Source organism: Malaclemys terrapin, chromosome 2, assembly GCF_027887155.1.
Source record: "Malaclemys terrapin pileata isolate rMalTer1 chromosome 2, rMalTer1.hap1, whole genome shotgun sequence".
NCBI classification, from domain to species: Eukaryota; Metazoa; Chordata; order Testudines; family Emydidae; genus Malaclemys; species Malaclemys terrapin.
Window position 1 is genome coordinate 187,227,059 of NC_071506.1, and position 17,542 is coordinate 187,244,600.

Here is a 17,542-nt window from a genome sequence, read left to right on the forward strand (position 1 = left end):
TTGGGGATATGACGAGTGTGTGTGTTGCAGATGGGAGTGTGGATAATTGCATGGCAGGGGTATGCAAAAGGCCTGGGAAGCTAGTGTATGGATGGGGCCCGGGTTAGGGTGTGAAAGAGGCCTAGGCAGGGTGTAGTTCTGCATTTTCTGCGTCCTTGTGCCCTCACATGAAGGCAGCAATGCCTTGGGGAGCCCTTCAAGTGCTGATTCTTCAACACCAAGACACTTGGCTCCTCCAGCATTGCTGCTTCAGTTGTCCTCTGCAGCAGCATCAGGTGCACCAGGTGTGTCTGTGCAGAGGTAATTTATGCTTGAAAGACTCCCCATGGAATCACTGTCCAGGAAACTGAAACAGCAGCACTGAGGAGACTTTGAAGCACCCATGCCTCGATACAGAGACACTGGGCTTCTTTTCACACCCTATCGGTTAGGATGAGAATGTAAATATATTGTTGCTGAGGGTGATGGAAATGAGGCTGGGGGAGGCACTACTCAATGGTATGTAGATGGCGTGCTGAATTGACTTAGCTACTTATTTCCTTGCTCTATACCATTTGTGTCAGTGGGATATCTACTCTGGCAACCTCAATTCAAAGTTAATTAATTTTTTTGTGTGAGAATATATGTGCTGGTGTTTTTAACAAAGCGTATTTTTATCCATTGTTTTACATGTAACTTTGCATCGATAAAAACAAATATCCACCAACAAGGCATTTCTCTTTAATAAAATATTAACAACAAATCTACACCACAGATACTATCCTTACTGAAAAATGTATAGCTGTCAATTTAGCAAAGGCTCCATAGTAATTAGTTATTAATACAGGGCTTAAGAGCAGGAGAATCACAGAGCAGCTTTAAAGTACATCACTCTGCTTGATTATAACTAGAGCTCCACCAAATTCAAGGTCCATTTTGGTCAATTTCAGTGCCAGAGGGTTTTATAATTAGTCAGTTTCACATTTTCAGATGTTTACATCTGAAATTTCATGGTATTGTAACCATGGGGGTCCTGACACAAAAGAAGGCTGTGGGGGGGTCGCAAAGCTTTGATAGGGAGGCCACGGGATTGCCAAGGAGCTTCTGCAGCTGGGGGAGGTTCCCAGAGGTGAGTTTGATCTCTCCACTCACCCCAAGAGCAGCTGTGCAGGAGAAGAGGAAGTCCCGTTTCATCAGCCTCTGGGAACACAATTAACTATAGATTAAACTCAATTAAACTATAGGTGCTTACTAGATATTATCTAGTTATGTATGATCACATTGCATTCACTCAAAGGTATTAGCAGGCTTGGTCAGGAGGGTGCACCAACCGATTTTATTATTAGCCATGCTGACAACTAAGGCTGGCCTGGAAACAAGACTTCTGTTTCACAACAATATTCCAAGGTTTCAGCATTTGGTTTCATTCCAAATTGGGATGTAACAAAGGCTTTTCTCGCCATCATTTTCCAGGAACAATTTAGAATCAGTTGAGCAGGGACTTGAAGCTGGGTCTTCCACATTACAGGAGAGTGCCCTAAGCTCTGGGTTATTGGCAGTCCCTGTCTGTCTCTCTTGCTCGCTCTCATTTTAACCAGAAACATGATAAACCTCCGACACGAGAAACCTTTTTCCGATGAAAAATTTGTCAAAATCAATACGTTTCTGAGAAAAGCTTAATTTTCAGTCAGTATTCCCCTCCCGCCCCCCCCCATGCTTTATTGAAAAATTCCTGACTTAGCTCCAATGTGAACCTCTTTGAAGTGGCATTGCATGTGATACCGTTGTTGTTAGGGCTCTGGAAGATCCCCATTTTGCTATGCAAGCTTGCTATAACTAGTGGGAATAAACATGAATGGCAATGTCTGTCCATCCAGATAGTCTACTCATTGAAATGGGGAATTTCAATAAGAGGAGACCTCAACTGTCAAACCTCAGAACTGGTTGGTAAATTGAGATCTTAGGTATCAGAAAACATACGGCGTTGGAGTGTATAAGCTAAATTGTGTTGCAGCCTATTTTTATCTACACCCATTGGGTATTGCACAGTATTGCCAAGTGCCCGATCCTTACTTAGGATCAGGATCCAAGTTGCAAAAAAAGTTCTATTTGAATTGCTTGTGAAAATGACAAGTATCAAAGTTGGAGTTGTGATGTCTTTAGCTATATGACTATTATGCCTTCGTTTTCTTTGTGTGTACGTACTATGCCTTTGAACTTATAAAAGCTGCACTATTTGTAGAGACAGGGAGAATTTTTTTTCCTAAGGGAAAGTTTCTTATGCCTGTAACAGAGGAAACATGCTGTGCTTTCTCATGATTTGCTTTAATTCATTCTTTTTTTTTTTTTTTTTTTTTTTGTAGCCCTTAATCTAAGGAAAGAAATTCAGATTGAAAATAAAGCCAAGATTTTCCAAAGCAACTAGTGGTTTTGGGTGCCTTAAATGGCACAGATCTTCAGAGGGCAGGTGCTCAGCACTTCCTAAAAATCAAGCCCCTTTATAGCGTCTTAAATTGGACTTCCAAAAATGGAGGCACCCCAAATCACTAGTCACTTTGGAAAACTCTTAGGCCTTCTGGTTGCTCTTTCTGTATGGAAAACGTAACATTCCGGAAGCCATTAGGCACCCAACACTCCCTTTGCAGTCAGTGGGAGTTTCTGCAAGTGCACACAATTTAGGATTTTTCCCAGGCATATAAAGTTACATACAGTGGGAAAATAGTTTGTCATAGTTAAAAATAAAGGAGAAAACTAAAGAGAAATTCAATTGTCCATTGACGTTATTTAACTAATATTCATCTTTGTAGACTAGAGAGGTAGATAATTATTTAAATGTTTACAATTTTCTTCTCAAATGTAAGAGCTAATTCAATATTAGTAGTTGTGTCTTACAATATTTGTGTGTACAAAATGCACTGGGAGAAAAAGGTCCCACACCATGGTAAATTGAAAAAAAGGGAGGGTCAGGGGGAGTAGCTTTTACATTTATAAAAGTTTTTTTGTTAGCCCCTGATTCCTCTACCTGGTTGTCCTGCACTTTCTTAGAAAAGTTAATATGGGTGCTGAAAAGAAGCAAAACACAACTGATAAAAAAATTTGACTCTACAGCAACCCATAGCAGGTGATATGCAAAGCAGCTGGTAACAGCAGTTAAACGTGCAAGTTGTATAACCACCTCGCAGTTATTACAAGGGAGAAGAAATTGAGAAGTAAAAAGAAAACATGCCAAGAATTGTGCATAGGGAAGTTTTTTTCCAACTTGTAAGTTCTTTCATCCAGAGCTGTTCAACTTGTAGAATTTATAATTTCACCAGTGGAGCCTGTGCATTCCTTTAACAATTGGCTGTCTTGTGGTGAACTATTTGTTTGGCCCTATGGATTTGAGATGCTGTTATTTTATCATGCTAGCAAGTGTCCTATGTGCTGCACAAAGAACACACAGGAGACTGGTCTGGCTGAAAAACTCAGTCTAAATACTTGAGAATATAACATACACTAAGAATGAAGAAGGGAGAAAGGGGATGTGGATTATAGAAAGAGGATTACATGGTTATTCCTTTGAGGCATGCATCTATGTCAGCACTTGGGGAAAAAAAACTTTCCAAATGTCCTGAGTGATTTAGAAGAACTAAGCTCTATTTTCAAAAGTGATTTAGGCACTTAGAAGAGTGTCTCATTGAAAATCAGAGCAATGTAGGCTCCTTGATGCCCAAGTCTCTTCAGAAAATGGGACTTAGGCTCCTAAGTCATAGAGGCACTTTTAAAATGTTGCCCCTTGTCTATAATGGGGAAAAATATCCTATTAGAAAAACATGTTAACTAACAATTGTTAAACGTGATTTTTCCCTTAGTACAACCAAGGACAGCCATGTTTGCAAATGAATTAATTTGTCATGGTCTGCTTATGGTTATCCATGACCACCTAACATGTTTTTAAACACATCCATCTGTGACTACACTAAAAAAAAAATCATGTTCAACATTCTGTTAGTTAGCACAATGCTTTTCCCCAGTATAAACAAGGCCTTCACGGTTGAAAATTTGGTTGTTTGCCAAGGGTAAATCCTTTTTTGTTTTGTTTTGTTTTTTTACCAGTTTACTATTTGCCAATTTGCATAGATATCTTTAAAACAAAACAAAGTACTGTTATTAAGGCAACTTAAATTAAATTGCCTTTTTGCAGTTCCAGTGGCGGGACCAATACATTTTTGTTCACTATGACTCTGTTACTGCAGCAAAGCAGCCTCAGTGGTGGCCCTCAATACATTTAAGAATGTGTATCACCAAAGGTTAAGTCAAGATAGTTGAGATATAGGTAGAAGAACCTAAGTGCATTTCAGTTTCTTGGCACTTGTGTCAGTTTTCCAAGCTTAGGACCTGATCCTGAGTGCTGTAGACGCCCATCAATTTCTCTTAGCTGCCACTCAATATCAATGAATATCCAAAGCTCAAGTCAAAGGGTGTTTTTTCCATTGACTTCAGTTGGCTTTGGATCAGTCCCAAAATGCTTTTACTTTTTCACTGTGTCTGGAGGACAATGTGGTTCACTGATGAATGGGAAGGGAGAAATTTTGAAGGGTTGATGACAGAAGCCCAGATCTGAATCCAATCAACAGCAGCATAAGGAGTTTAATACAATCCTATGCCATAATAGTGAAGGAGGCTAAACGATTGTCATCTCATGTATCATATGATAGCTTCTAGAAAGTCTCATGCAAGTGACTACTCATGAATGGAAGTAAGGGCTTCACAATTTGCTCCTCTGTAAGTAGTCCCAATAATTATTGCTGCTGTACTAATCATGCAGTACTGCTTTTGTCTGGTTTCAGACTCAGATATGGAGGACCTTTTAGCTATTCAGCCTCAAAACTGTGAGTAGCTTTTAGCCTACTTTATGGACAAAAATTGGTAGTATTTCAGGCACTCTCTCCAACAATACAGAAGAAGAAGAAGAGTGAAAGGGAATCATTATATTTATTTCTTGTTTGAATTTAGGCCAGTGGTGCAAGTACAGGTTCTAAAAGGACTTGAAGCAAATCTGAGCTACCAGATAAGAACAGCACCAAACACCTCTTGGCCAGAGAAAAGTTCCTGGGGCTGCTATTGACAAAGCTATGAATGCCGCTTGTATAGAGGATCATCTATCATCAGTCAAAACCTCATGTTTTTGGACCTTGCACATGACACTATTGCTTGATGATGATCTGTTGAATCCTGACTTTATCTCTTATTTCACTTCCCTGAATAAGGTTATTAAGAAGCTTACTCCAGAAGCACTTTACTTCCCACACTATCTTAGATCCCTTCCAATCTGGTTCCACACTTGCCTGCAGACAGCTCTTGTACACTGATGGATAAAAAGCTGCAGAGAGAGGTCCAATGACATACTAATATTGTTAGATCCATGTGTGGCCTTTAACTCTATTGATCATAAAGCCATTAAGACCTATCCTGGTTAAACAGAGAAATAGCTGCATGGCTGAAAAACAGCTGGTTCAAGAAGAGCACAGTTAAAGATGTGTTTTTTTTTAACTTGAATAAACTTTCTTTTGATGTTGTTATTAGACTAAATAGGGAACCCAACAATATCATCATTTTACAAATTCACTTTTCCAACTACAGCTGCATTTTAGTCCTCACAAAACTATATGTATATGCTGTTCATTTCAGAGGGCCAATCTTGCAAGCTTTGGAAGTGATCATTGCTTATTCATTCCTGAAATATCTGCCTAGTTAGCACATGCCCAAGAGTCATGCCAACATGCCAAGAATTTAAAATGTGATTGAGAATGTAGATATATGAATTACTTCAGATAAAGTAAGAATCAGCCCAAGCTTTCTATTAATACTCAAATTAAACAGTCTTTTTGGAGGGTCTAAAGCATCTCACTTTTTAATTTTGTACATACCTTTGCATTTTGTTTTCGTTTAGGGCTAGTAGTAAACTACAGCAAGTGAAAGCAAGACTGCTCTTGCTTTTTTTCCAGATCAACCAGTATCAAAAAATACTAGATATCTCACAAGAGTTTGTTTTTGTATTATTTCAAGGCTAAATTTTTTGACCAAAAAGGATTGGGCAAGTTTTGGATGCTCAGCTGAACTATATCTACAGCTTCTTTGTAAAGTTTGCTCACCACAAATTTTGTGAAGAAATGATGACCGTGGTCAATGAAGGTGCGTCAAAGTTATGTTCATTTAGCAGTTTTGGTCCTTTAAGAAGTATTCATGTAAAAAGGTTTCATTGTATGTTAATAATTTGCAAAGCGATTGCATAGCTGGGAATGGTTGCATGACCCAAAATGCAAATCAGGTCTAGGAAAAGGTTTTGGGGGCTTCCTGTACATACACTAACTATAGAGGAGAAGGAATTCTTTATGCAGAATTACTGAAAGGATATTTTAGACATTCAAGGAATCGCAGGTGGTTATGTGGCACTTTCACAGGAAAAGGGCCAAATGAGAGAAAAGGTCAGACACCACATAAGTTTTTAGCTTTATGGACTACTCAAGAGGGAAGGGGAATCAGCTATTTCAAGAATTGGGAAGCTCAAGTTTTTCATCAGGGCCCCTTGTCCTTTACAAAATTTGTAAAATATTTGTTAGTGCAGCTGATTGAAACTGTCTGAATAATTATGCATTTATAAACAGGTCAACTCTTTTTAGCAGGTATGCAATTATATGGGCTCAATAGTCTCAGGTTAAAATAATTTGATTTTTTGGTAGTACTTTTTGCAATGTCAAAAAATTGAATTAATTTTCAATTCCTACCGAGGTCTAGGTTTTTGAGGGGTCACGAGTGGTAAAATATAATATGTGGCATCAATATTGTATGTTTCAGTTGATAAATCCCAACATAGTTTACAAAGACAGGAAACCATCATTGTCCTGTTCCATTTTGCAAATGAAGAAACTGAGACACAGAGGTCTAATGTCTGATTCTGTTCTCACGTTGGTTTTCAATTAGATTAGAATTGGCCCTCAGTATTTTGCTAAAGATCACATGCCAATATGGTGACAGAGCTAGAAATAAACCCAGATTTCCTGACTTCTAGTCATGTGTCCTGTTTGCTTAGCCACCCTGTCTAATTTACGACCACGTATAATACTATGGATGAATAGCAACCTTTTTATATGAAGTATCAAGCAACTATATAATGGTGGTTAACACTATTTGAAATATCTAGCCTTGTGATAGTGTTATGAATGAATTCTTTCATATTACAATAGGTCAAGATCCTGGTTATTGGAATCCAAAGACCTTTTTATCCATTGGTTTTCTTATCAGACTATATTTAGCAGACTAATATACCCATCAGTTTTGTACCTAGCATAGTTGTCTTTGTGAAGATGAAGTTATCCCTGGCAATCCTGAATAAGATGTTGAAATCTTAGAGTATATTCTCTAGGATTTTTCAATAGCTTTTACATCTGTAATGTAAAATTGAGCATCATGATTTACCAAAATTTTAACAAACAGTTTTCTTTGTAATTTCTGAATAGTATTTTTTTAAAAAAAGTCATGTCTCAACCAGGAATTTCAGAGGAATAAAAGTAACTGATGATTGTTGCCTCCATTTTTGAGTGACCAACTTGAGACCTATTAAATGGGTCTGATCTTCAGAAATTGCTAATAAGGTCCTTTTCTGACAATCAGATCAACTCTAGAGTGTTCCAAGTTGGGCACCAAAAAATTGAGGCACCCAGAATCATTAGCCACTGGTGAAAATCTTTGCCACAGAGTTGAAGTGTAGGGTTTTTTTTTTTTTTTTTTTGTGGCATGAAATAAAAAAAAGGGGGGGTCATAAGTCACAAATGTAGGAAATAGAGTTCAAAAGAATATGTTTTCCTTGGGAGACTAACTACCCATAAAACTGAGTTAAGACTGAATGTCAAACATAGGGTTCTTATCAAAGAGAGTTCCATGGGAAGAAGTAATGTGTGTACTAATGAGAGAAAAGAAAAATAGCAATAAAGGCATCAAGGGGAATTTTTTTATGATGCTGTATTTAGTTGCGATGGATTTCTGGTATGCACAGTGTTTAGAACAATGAGTGTAATGGTGGCAGTGGGTTGACAGATGGGATGTCAAGGACACGCAACATTTGCAGCATGTTGATATTTGAGAGGAAAAGTCTGAAGATAACATAGAGAGGAATGTAGCATAAACAAATATTACACTCCTTTTTGTGAGCCTTGAGCCTCATTCTCAGAGTGACTGCTGGTGGTGATTCATTTTGTTTTTATTTAAATACATAGGTCCCTATCTTCTAAAAGAATCTTCTTTTGGGAAAGGAAAGTCAGCAGTATTTGCAGCATTATCAGATCTGTGCTATGGCTTAGCACAAAAGAGTGAACAGAAGCTTTTGGAAAGTGTGATCTTACTTTCAACTTGATGCCACATTTTGCAAGAGTACGCCTGGTTCTTTTCATTTCCTATTGTAGTAGCATTTATTTTTGCTTACAGCTAGAGTTAATTGAATTTGCACAAGAATCAAATAGGCTCCTTAGCTCCAACTCCCCTTCCAATTTTCACAATGCCGGGCTCTTATGAATATCCTACTTCTTATGCAATAATACCTTCCTGGTTGTAAAAATAGAAAACGATTCTGATTTTTTGATGCCTTTATAGAAATTTACAGAGCCATGACAAATATTGCTATATCTTAATGTGAACCTACTTCTTGCAAGGAACCAGAACAGCAATGCATTGCAATGCACTCTTTCCCTGAATCTCTGCAGGATTCCACAAAATCTGCAGATTTCTCACTACAGACCAACAGGGAAAAAGTGTGTGTGATGGGTTGGACCCCTCTTCTGGGATGCCACCTGATGTACTGGGGTTTAACTGAGCTCTCCTGCTCAACCAGCCTGGGTTCCCTCTCCCTGCTTTGCTGAATTAGGCTCTCCAGCCTCTTGTAGCACACACACACACACACACACACACAGGTAGGGGCACACCCTGCTGCAGACATAGACTGAAGTCAGCTCTGTGTGAAAGGACTCTCCCAGCTCTCACATGCACACCCCTTTTGGGAGATAAACCCAAAATAATATTCTACACAGCACAAACTCCTAAAAATCCACCCTCTTCTCAATGTGAAGAGAGATATGCACGACTTCTTGCTCCCCCCCAAGTTAGAAATTACATAAATTGGGTTTAATAATAAACAAAATAAGTTTATTAACTACAAAGGTAGATTTTAAGTAGAGGGTTAGCAAACAGAACAAAGCAGATTACATTTGTAAATAAAAAAAACCTGCAAACTGACCTTAACACACTAGATAGGTAGGATACAAATTAGTAAATTCTCACCCTGATTGATAAACAGGCTGGCAGATTCTTAAGGCACAAGTTGCCTTGGCTTTCCCAGGTTTTCATACATGGGCTAAAGATCTTAGCCTGGGACCATCACTTCTCACAGTTCAGTCTTTGTTCCTCAGGTGTTTTCAGGTGTGTTGTTGTAGGGAGAGTGAGGACCCCTCATGTTGTCATTGTCCCTCTTATATCTTCCCCCCACTTGCTGGAAAGCTTTTTTGCTGTGACCTGGGTCAAAAAGTTCTCACTGTATGGAGCTATCTGACCTGGGTCAAACAGTGCCCATTGTGCCATTGTGTAGTGCTATCTCTGAGAGGTTTCTGTTACACACAGCTCCTGGTGTAATCTTTATGCTTGTGTGCATTTCTTCAATAAGCCTCTAACATTGTTTGGCCTCATCCAGGCTAGCACATTTGAAATACGGAGACATGGTCAATATTCCCAGCTTCAGATACAAAAATGATACATGCATACAAATTGGATAAACACATTCAGTAAATCATAACCTTTCCAATTATACCTTACATGAGTCCTCTTGCATAAAGTACATCTCAGTTATGTCAGATCCATATCATAAGCATATTTCCATAAAGAATATGGAGCATAATGTCACCAATTGTTTCAAAGTCTCCACTATGCTCTGCTAATCCTAGTCTCCTAGCAGCACCTACACAGAGAACTATCCAACATTTGCTCAGCCCTCCCCAGTCTGAAAGTTCAACAATTAAAAATTGTGCTAACAATTAAAAATCTACAGAAATACTATGAGTTACAGATATACAAGCACTCACTGAGCACAGCATATCAAGCACTAGGGAAAAAAACCATAGATAAATTAGTATAGTATAGAAATAGCAAATCCAATCCTCTTCATATATGTGTCATCAAAATATAGTGGTGATTAAATAAATCATTTGCTGTGTGTGTTGAGGAGTGGGGTTCCTTGTCGCTGAGGTCAGGAGTTTTATTTATTATAAAGCAGAGAGACATTGTGTGCCTTGGAACCTTTTAAAAAGGTACGCAGTCAATTTATTTACTGACTAAAATGCTCGGCAAGAATGATTCACTTATTCACCTCCCCTTTCTTACTCTTTCCATGAAAATCAGGCCACATAGTTAATGCCTAAATATGGAATTAGAAACCACTCAGATTCATGGTGACACATTTATATCCCATCATCTGTTTTCCTTTAGCTTCCTTCTCATTCTCTCTTACTCTTTTTTGAGGAAGCAGAGGTGCCATCTTAGGTCTTCAAGTTCAAACTCTTCCTATTGTTTTAGTCAACCCAAATCTGAATTTTCCACCAAAACCAAAAATTGTTAGTTTAAAAAAATTCACCCAGCTCTAGAGACAACTAGGACCTGGTTTTTCAGAGTTTTTAGTATTATGTAGCACTTCATACATTCAAAGCGCAGCTCCCATTGACTTCAGTTGCAGCTGTGAACAATGAGTAGAAACTGAAATATTGAAGATTTGCTCATTCAGTGGGCACCATCCATCCTGTATATTGAATGAGGCAGGATTCCTGTGGGGGGGGGGGATGATTATGTAACTAAAGACTTGTCTCATAATACATATGCACAAGGATGCTGAATTAATGTTGAATGGTCAACCTTATTTCCTAACTTTTGAGTGCTTGACTTTACAAAATTAAGAGTGTTCTTTTAACATAGGTTTTGTGTGTGCGCACATAAAATATATATCCAGGTGATCAACAGCAGGCTAACAGAAGTTGCTGAGGGAGGTTGTAAAAGGGAGGTTAGGCACATTCTTTCAAGGGGTAAAATTTACAGAGACATCTAAGTGACTTAGAAGCCCGTCACATTTTAGAAGTGATTTAGGCACTTACTTAAATCTTATTAAAAATCAATGGGACTTAGACTCTTAAGTCACTTGCCCATTTCTGAACATTTTGCTGGAGGTACCTTTCTATGCTTTGTCAAGAAATGGACTCTCCTTTTGAACTTTCTGGGGCAAATTTTCAAAAGTGCCCCAAAGATTTAGAGGACAAGTCCCATTGAAAATCTTGCCCTCTGTTTGTGAAGTCAAATACTATAGATATACAACTTCTCTTACATTTGGACTCTTAGCGATAACCTTGACCTTGCCTCATATGTACAAAAGGTAGGGATGTGTTTGGGAGTGGGCAGTATTTTGAATTTGATTGTACCACGATCATCCCATTCTGAATTAAAGCCATTAAATTCCACAGCCTTCTTGGGGCCTATTCGGGAAAGAAAAGGGGAAAAGATTGTGTTTCCTGCCAATTTGGTGACATAATTTTTCATAGGTTCAAACTGAGAGCACAAGCATTTTGGGGATGAGGTCCACTAACTGTACTGAGCTTCTTCATCTTTGTGCACCAGCAGAGATAAACAGTTCCTTGCAGCTCCAGCAAACTGTCCTCATTCTCATATAGTAGTTTTTCTACTTAATTAATTATCACCCTTACTGCTTCAGAACTAGAGCAGGGTAAATAGTGGGAAAGCTCATTTATGAGATTATATTAAATTCTGAATGGTTTTTCTCAATTTGGCCATATTCACCACCCTTTTGGTCTCTTTTTCATGAAAATCAGTCTGCATAGTTAAGTGCCTAAATATGGACTTAGGAACCTAACTTTAGGCTCCCATTTTTGGAAATCTAGGAAACAGCTGCTAATGGGCCAGAGTGTGACCCTTTGCTCCCACTAATGAAAAAGTGCTCCCATGAGAACTCCCATTGCAGTCAATGGGACTATTCAGGCACGTGACTGCTCACCAAAGAGAGTAAGGGGTTCACAGTCTGGCCCTATACAAGTAGTCCCAGTCATTACTGCTGTTGTGTACTACTGAGCCTCCTACTGAAATAAGCGTCATGCATGTGAGCCTTGCTGTTATGATTGGCTAGAACTTTAATAGTTAGCCTGACAAATGAGTCCAAGCTTTCCTTTTCTAATCCTGTTGCAAAGTTTGCATTTACTTAGCTCTTGTTGTTGCCGAGGGTATGGGCCTGCTGTTGGTTTAAAGCAGGAATACTCAGACCTCAGTGGTTCAGGAGCCAAATTAGCAATCAACATTATCCAAATGAACCACAGTCATGTGAATTCATTGTTTCATGTACTATAGTACTATGTATTCATATGTAAACAGTATGATGGGAAATATTTAGTTTTTATCTGTATATAATTCTCACAGCAAAATGACTGACCAAGTATTATTATTTTATCAACTACAATTGGTTAATAACATAGTAAAAGCATCCTGATTAGTTAATAACTTAGACTGGTTAATAATTAAACCACACAGTGTTTTAATATCAAGTGCTACAAAGAGCCGCAGAAGACCCATTCAAAGAGCCACTTGTGGCTCGCAAGCCTTAGTCTGAGTATCACTGGTTTAAAGAAATATTTTTGGGAGAGGCTGGCACAGAAGTAGCTGGAAAGCACCTCATTGCTAGCTGTCTGTCTGAACACGAGTCAGCAACAAGCTTCGGTAAATACATTGTCAATAGATTGTGAGACTTATTGAAGGCAGCCATCCATCCTAATCACAGTGGAAATTCACCATCTTCAGTGTTCCTAACCTTCTTACCTCTCTGTGCTGTGACTCGGTGGGCTGTGCATTAGTTCATGTACTGAAGAATTGTGCTAATGATCTTCAGGACGCAAAGTGTGGTTTGTTATGCGTTATGTAAACTCTCAGGTTCCAGGCGATGCAGTCCTTGATCCATCAACAAAGCAGTTTGGAATCTGGTTTTAAAATGTTGTGTGGTGAGAGGAGGATTGAGATCAGGAATTTTTTAGAAATTGCTTTTGATGATAAAGGACCAAGTTGTGGCCCATTCAGTACATCAGAGCAAGGTAGCAGAGGGTTGTAATGTGTATAATTATTCCGTTTTACTAGAGCATCATTTTGCCACTTCCTGTATGCAGGGGAAACGGGCTCTTCATGGCCTCTATGTTCCCCTGCCCCCTTCTGCAGGTTGACGGGAAAGAGTTAGGTTGGGACATACCTGGTGACGTAGTAATACCAATGAGTCGGGGAGCACACGTTATAACAGATATAGACCTGTTGCAGTTTACTCCCTCTCTGGAGCAGCGGGGAGACTGAGGAAGAGATTGTGCTTAAGGAGTCAATCTCCTTCCCAGGCTGTCCAACATGCTGCCCTTTGCTAGGGACTAGATCACAAACATATGCAAGAGCGCGGGAATGGGGTGGGCCAAGGGGCCATGGCCCTCCCCCTTTTTGTGTCAGCTATCTATGGCACTCTGTGGCCCTGATCCTGACTCAGTCCACTGGGTGTTGCTATATTACAAAGAAATAATAATTCTAATACTGTTTTGCTTTTCCCACTATGATCCTTGGCCTGTTTTCTCAGGGCCTTATCCTACAAGATGCTGAGTGCTCCTACAGATCATAGTCAATGCCTTGTAGGAAGCATTCAACATCTTACCTATATTATTTCCTGTACTCCGCGTATTGCATGTTCGGTCCCCCAAGCTCCATTCCTTCCTGAACACAGATTTGTTTGCTATGGGCTGGATTATGCATTCAGGCAAACCTTTGATCAAATTATGCACCACCTCAGTAGTACCCCAGGAGACCCTGTGCCTCTCTGTGGCACAGTTCTCTCACGGCTTCCCCACTGCTCTGGGGCAGGGTAGGGGAGTAGTAATTTGCTACTAACCCATATCAGCAGCAAACTACAATATCCTGTGGGCAAACTCAGCTGCACTGGTTGGCATAGTGAGAGGAGGAGCCAAGATAAAACCTATTGTCCCCAAACCCATACAGGAGCATGAGAGGGGTTCTTATGCCTCTTAACTGTCCTATGTGGGCACACAGTTCAAATCATAATCTATCCCTATGGTTTTATTCATTCTAAAGCTGTCAGTTGTGTTCCAAATTTGGTGGGGACATAGATTTTTGTTAGGCTTGTATATAAAAATTCCTGTATTTAAAAAAATAAAATAAATCAAAGTTTAGTATATATAGTAAATATAATGTTACTCCTAAGCATAATTCTACAAGTTAAGGGACCCCTTAGGAACCACAGTGCAATGTAACACCCGTGCACACATATGCTTGACAGCATTATTATATTCCTAAATAGGACCCAAAACTTAAACTTTGCATAAATTGTAGGAAATTGATACGTTTCTGATAACAATTAGAAAGGAAATCCACCATAATGATTACTCAATGGCTCCTATATAGCACAAAGTAGTATCAATAATGTATTGTGGTTTGGCTTAAGGGTTTTTTTTTTTTCTTAGCTGTAATTTTCTTTGTGAACACTAGATGAAGCCCTGAAGCTTTACACAATAGGAACAAGAGGACTCAATGACCTATGCTGAATTGTGCATCGAGTTCCATAATTGCTGACTTCTGTTGAGTCAAAACAAGTAATCTGCATTCCACAGAAAGGGGACCCTTTCTGATCTTCCACTATATCTCTAAAAAGGTCTAAGCTAGTAATCTCCCATGTCAGGTCATTTGACTGTATTTCACCTAAACACGTTTTAAAAAGCAAAAAGGAAGAGAAATGGGAAGAGAAAAATAGAAAAGTGAGTAGCATGCGGGAAATAGGATGGAGGCCTCATATTCCCCTCCCTTTTCTGTCTTTTACTTTTTTTTTATTTTTTTTCACTTTCTTATTTCTTTTTGCCCATCCTCCCCTTCTCTTATTACCCTACCTTTTAAATAAGTTTTAAATTCAGCAAATATGCACTTCCTCTCAATGTTCATAATTTCCTGAGCAAAAATTTTGAGCTTGTCCTGCAAAAAAATCTTTATGGGAAGTCCCTTGAATCAGCTGACTTCAGTGGGAATCTGCTCCTCTCCAGGCAACTCAAACAGGGGAACTTTTAGTGCATACCATCAGCCTCCACACAGGCTAGTTAATGTACAACATGATGGTGCACATTAGAAATTGTACCCCAGTTGCATTCTAACATATAATGTAGACAAGTCCTAAGGCTTTTGACTGCCCTTGCTGCACCTAGAGGAGGAGCCAGACCAGTGGTGAGTGAAGTACCCCGTGACAAGCTGGCGGAAAACATGGGTACCCAGTTGCCCTGATACAAGGGGAAGGTGAAAGACTGGGTACATGATTGCCCCATATGAGGAACATGTAAGAAACTGTAAAGGACTGTCTAAGATAGTTACCCCTGATACAAGGGAGAGTGAAGAGACTAAAACAGTAAACAGGATCAGAGACAATGGAGTTGTCCAGCCGGAGGCATTTTTTATTGAAGGCAAGTATACCTTCCCGAGTTGGACCCCAAATTTGCCACTCCCATCTAAGGGGGCTGAGAAACAAATAAAGGGGATCCAGGCCCTGATTAGGGAGGTCTTAGAGACCCAACAGAGACAATGGGAAATGCAGTTATAGCTACAGATTTTTGGGCAACATTGACTGAACAGGAACAGGGAGTTCTTAGAATCCTCTGGGTGCAGAGTAGCTTAGGTTATGGGGGCCAGGAATGGAAAAGAGGTTCTCGGGCTAAGAGGCCAGAGGCCAGGGCCAGCTTACCAAGCAGGTGCTTGGGGCGGCCACTTCGGAGAGGGGCGGCACGTCCAGCTGTTCGGCGGCAATTCGACGGACGGTTCCTCACTCCTGCTCGGAGCGAAAGACCTCTCGCCGAATTGCTGCCTCAGATTGTGATCGCGGCTTTTTTTGTTGGTTTTTTTGTTTGTTTGGCTGCTTGGGGCAGCCAAAACCCTGGATCCGGCCCTGCCAGAGGCCCACCCCAGAAAATGTTATGCCTGTTGGAAGAAGGAACACTTAAAATGGGAATGCCCCTACATGAGTTGTGATAAAAAGCTTTGTCCTGGCGAGGGGAAAGCAGGACATCCCAGAAGAGTTCCACCTGTTGCAAAAGCAGGAAAGGGGTGTGCCTCTTTTTCTTGCAGGAAAGTAGGACACAGGAAGAGATATTGTCCTCAAAAGAAAAAGCAAATCAGCCAGGAAAATGGCAAAGAGTCAATGAAAGGCCAGAGGGAATTGGCAGAGGCCCGAAATGGGTGCAAAACGGTGGTGGAGAATGCTGAAATGTCTGGGAGGGAGAAGAGAGGGGGAAAGTTAAGAAATATAGGGACCAATGTGGAAATTAACCAGTAGAGTGGGAACTCAGACCCTAAGGGAAAGGGAGCTGGGAGATTCGACCAAGCAGGTAAGGGTGCTGCAGAAGAAATTAGGAGCAGCTGAGCAGGCCTTACAAGTAGCTGCAGCAGACTTGGAATTGCAGTGTAGGAAGTACTGGGACATCATGGAGGAGAACGTCAAATTGCTTCTCATGATGGGAGACTTAAAGTAAGAGGGGGTGGTCTGTGCACTCAGCTGTGTGAGAAGTAGGGGAGATTACCCCCCCCCCCCGAGGGGTTGCAATATTGAGGGGGAGGGTATGTTATAGTGTATCCACCACACACAGGATAAAAAGGGATTAAGGTGGCCAGGTTGGCCAATTAACTGTCCTGGCTGCACCTGGAGGAGGAGCCAAGGAACAGGGAGTTGAGTAAATGAGGCTCAGCTGGGCAGGAATAGGTGGGGTCTAGAAAGCATAGGAGTTGGGAACTGAAGGGTGGCTAGGAAAGGGCAGTTACTTCCTGGGAAGTGGGAGGACTGTTTGGGGACTGCAGGGAGGTAGTCTATAGTCATTCCCTGGAAAGAAGGAGTTGGTTTGGAGCTGGTACTCCCAGGGAAATGGGGGAACTAGGAGAGCAGTAGGTAGCAGTCCAGGGGAAAAGGAGTGAGGGCTGAAAGGGCAGAGCCCAGAACTGCTGAGCTGAGGGTCCCTGGACTGGAACCCAGGGTAGAGGGTAGGCCTGGGTTTCCTTACTGGCCCCTGGGGAAATGGCACCATCAGGGCAGCAAAGGAGAAGACAGTCTGGGACTGTTTGTATAGAAGAACTTTAGGTAACCCCGGAATGGGGAAACATGGATAGTGACCTGGCTGGAGGGCCCAATCATGAAGAGGACACTGCAGTTCCTGGATTGAGGTAGGTCGGCAAGGTGAGAGGATGACAGGAGAGGCACCAACTTGTGGAGCTAATCCCCAGGATGGCCAGAAGGAGGTGCCACAAGTGGTAACTAGACCCTGTGACAATAAGACATGGTAGTAATTTTTCCTTTCTACTTGGCATTGGCGAGATCTCCACTGCAGTACTGTGTCCAGTTTTGGGCACCACACTTTAAGAAAGATGGACAAATTGGAGAAGGTCCAGAGGAGAGTAACAAAAAATGATAAGAGGTTTAAAAAAATTA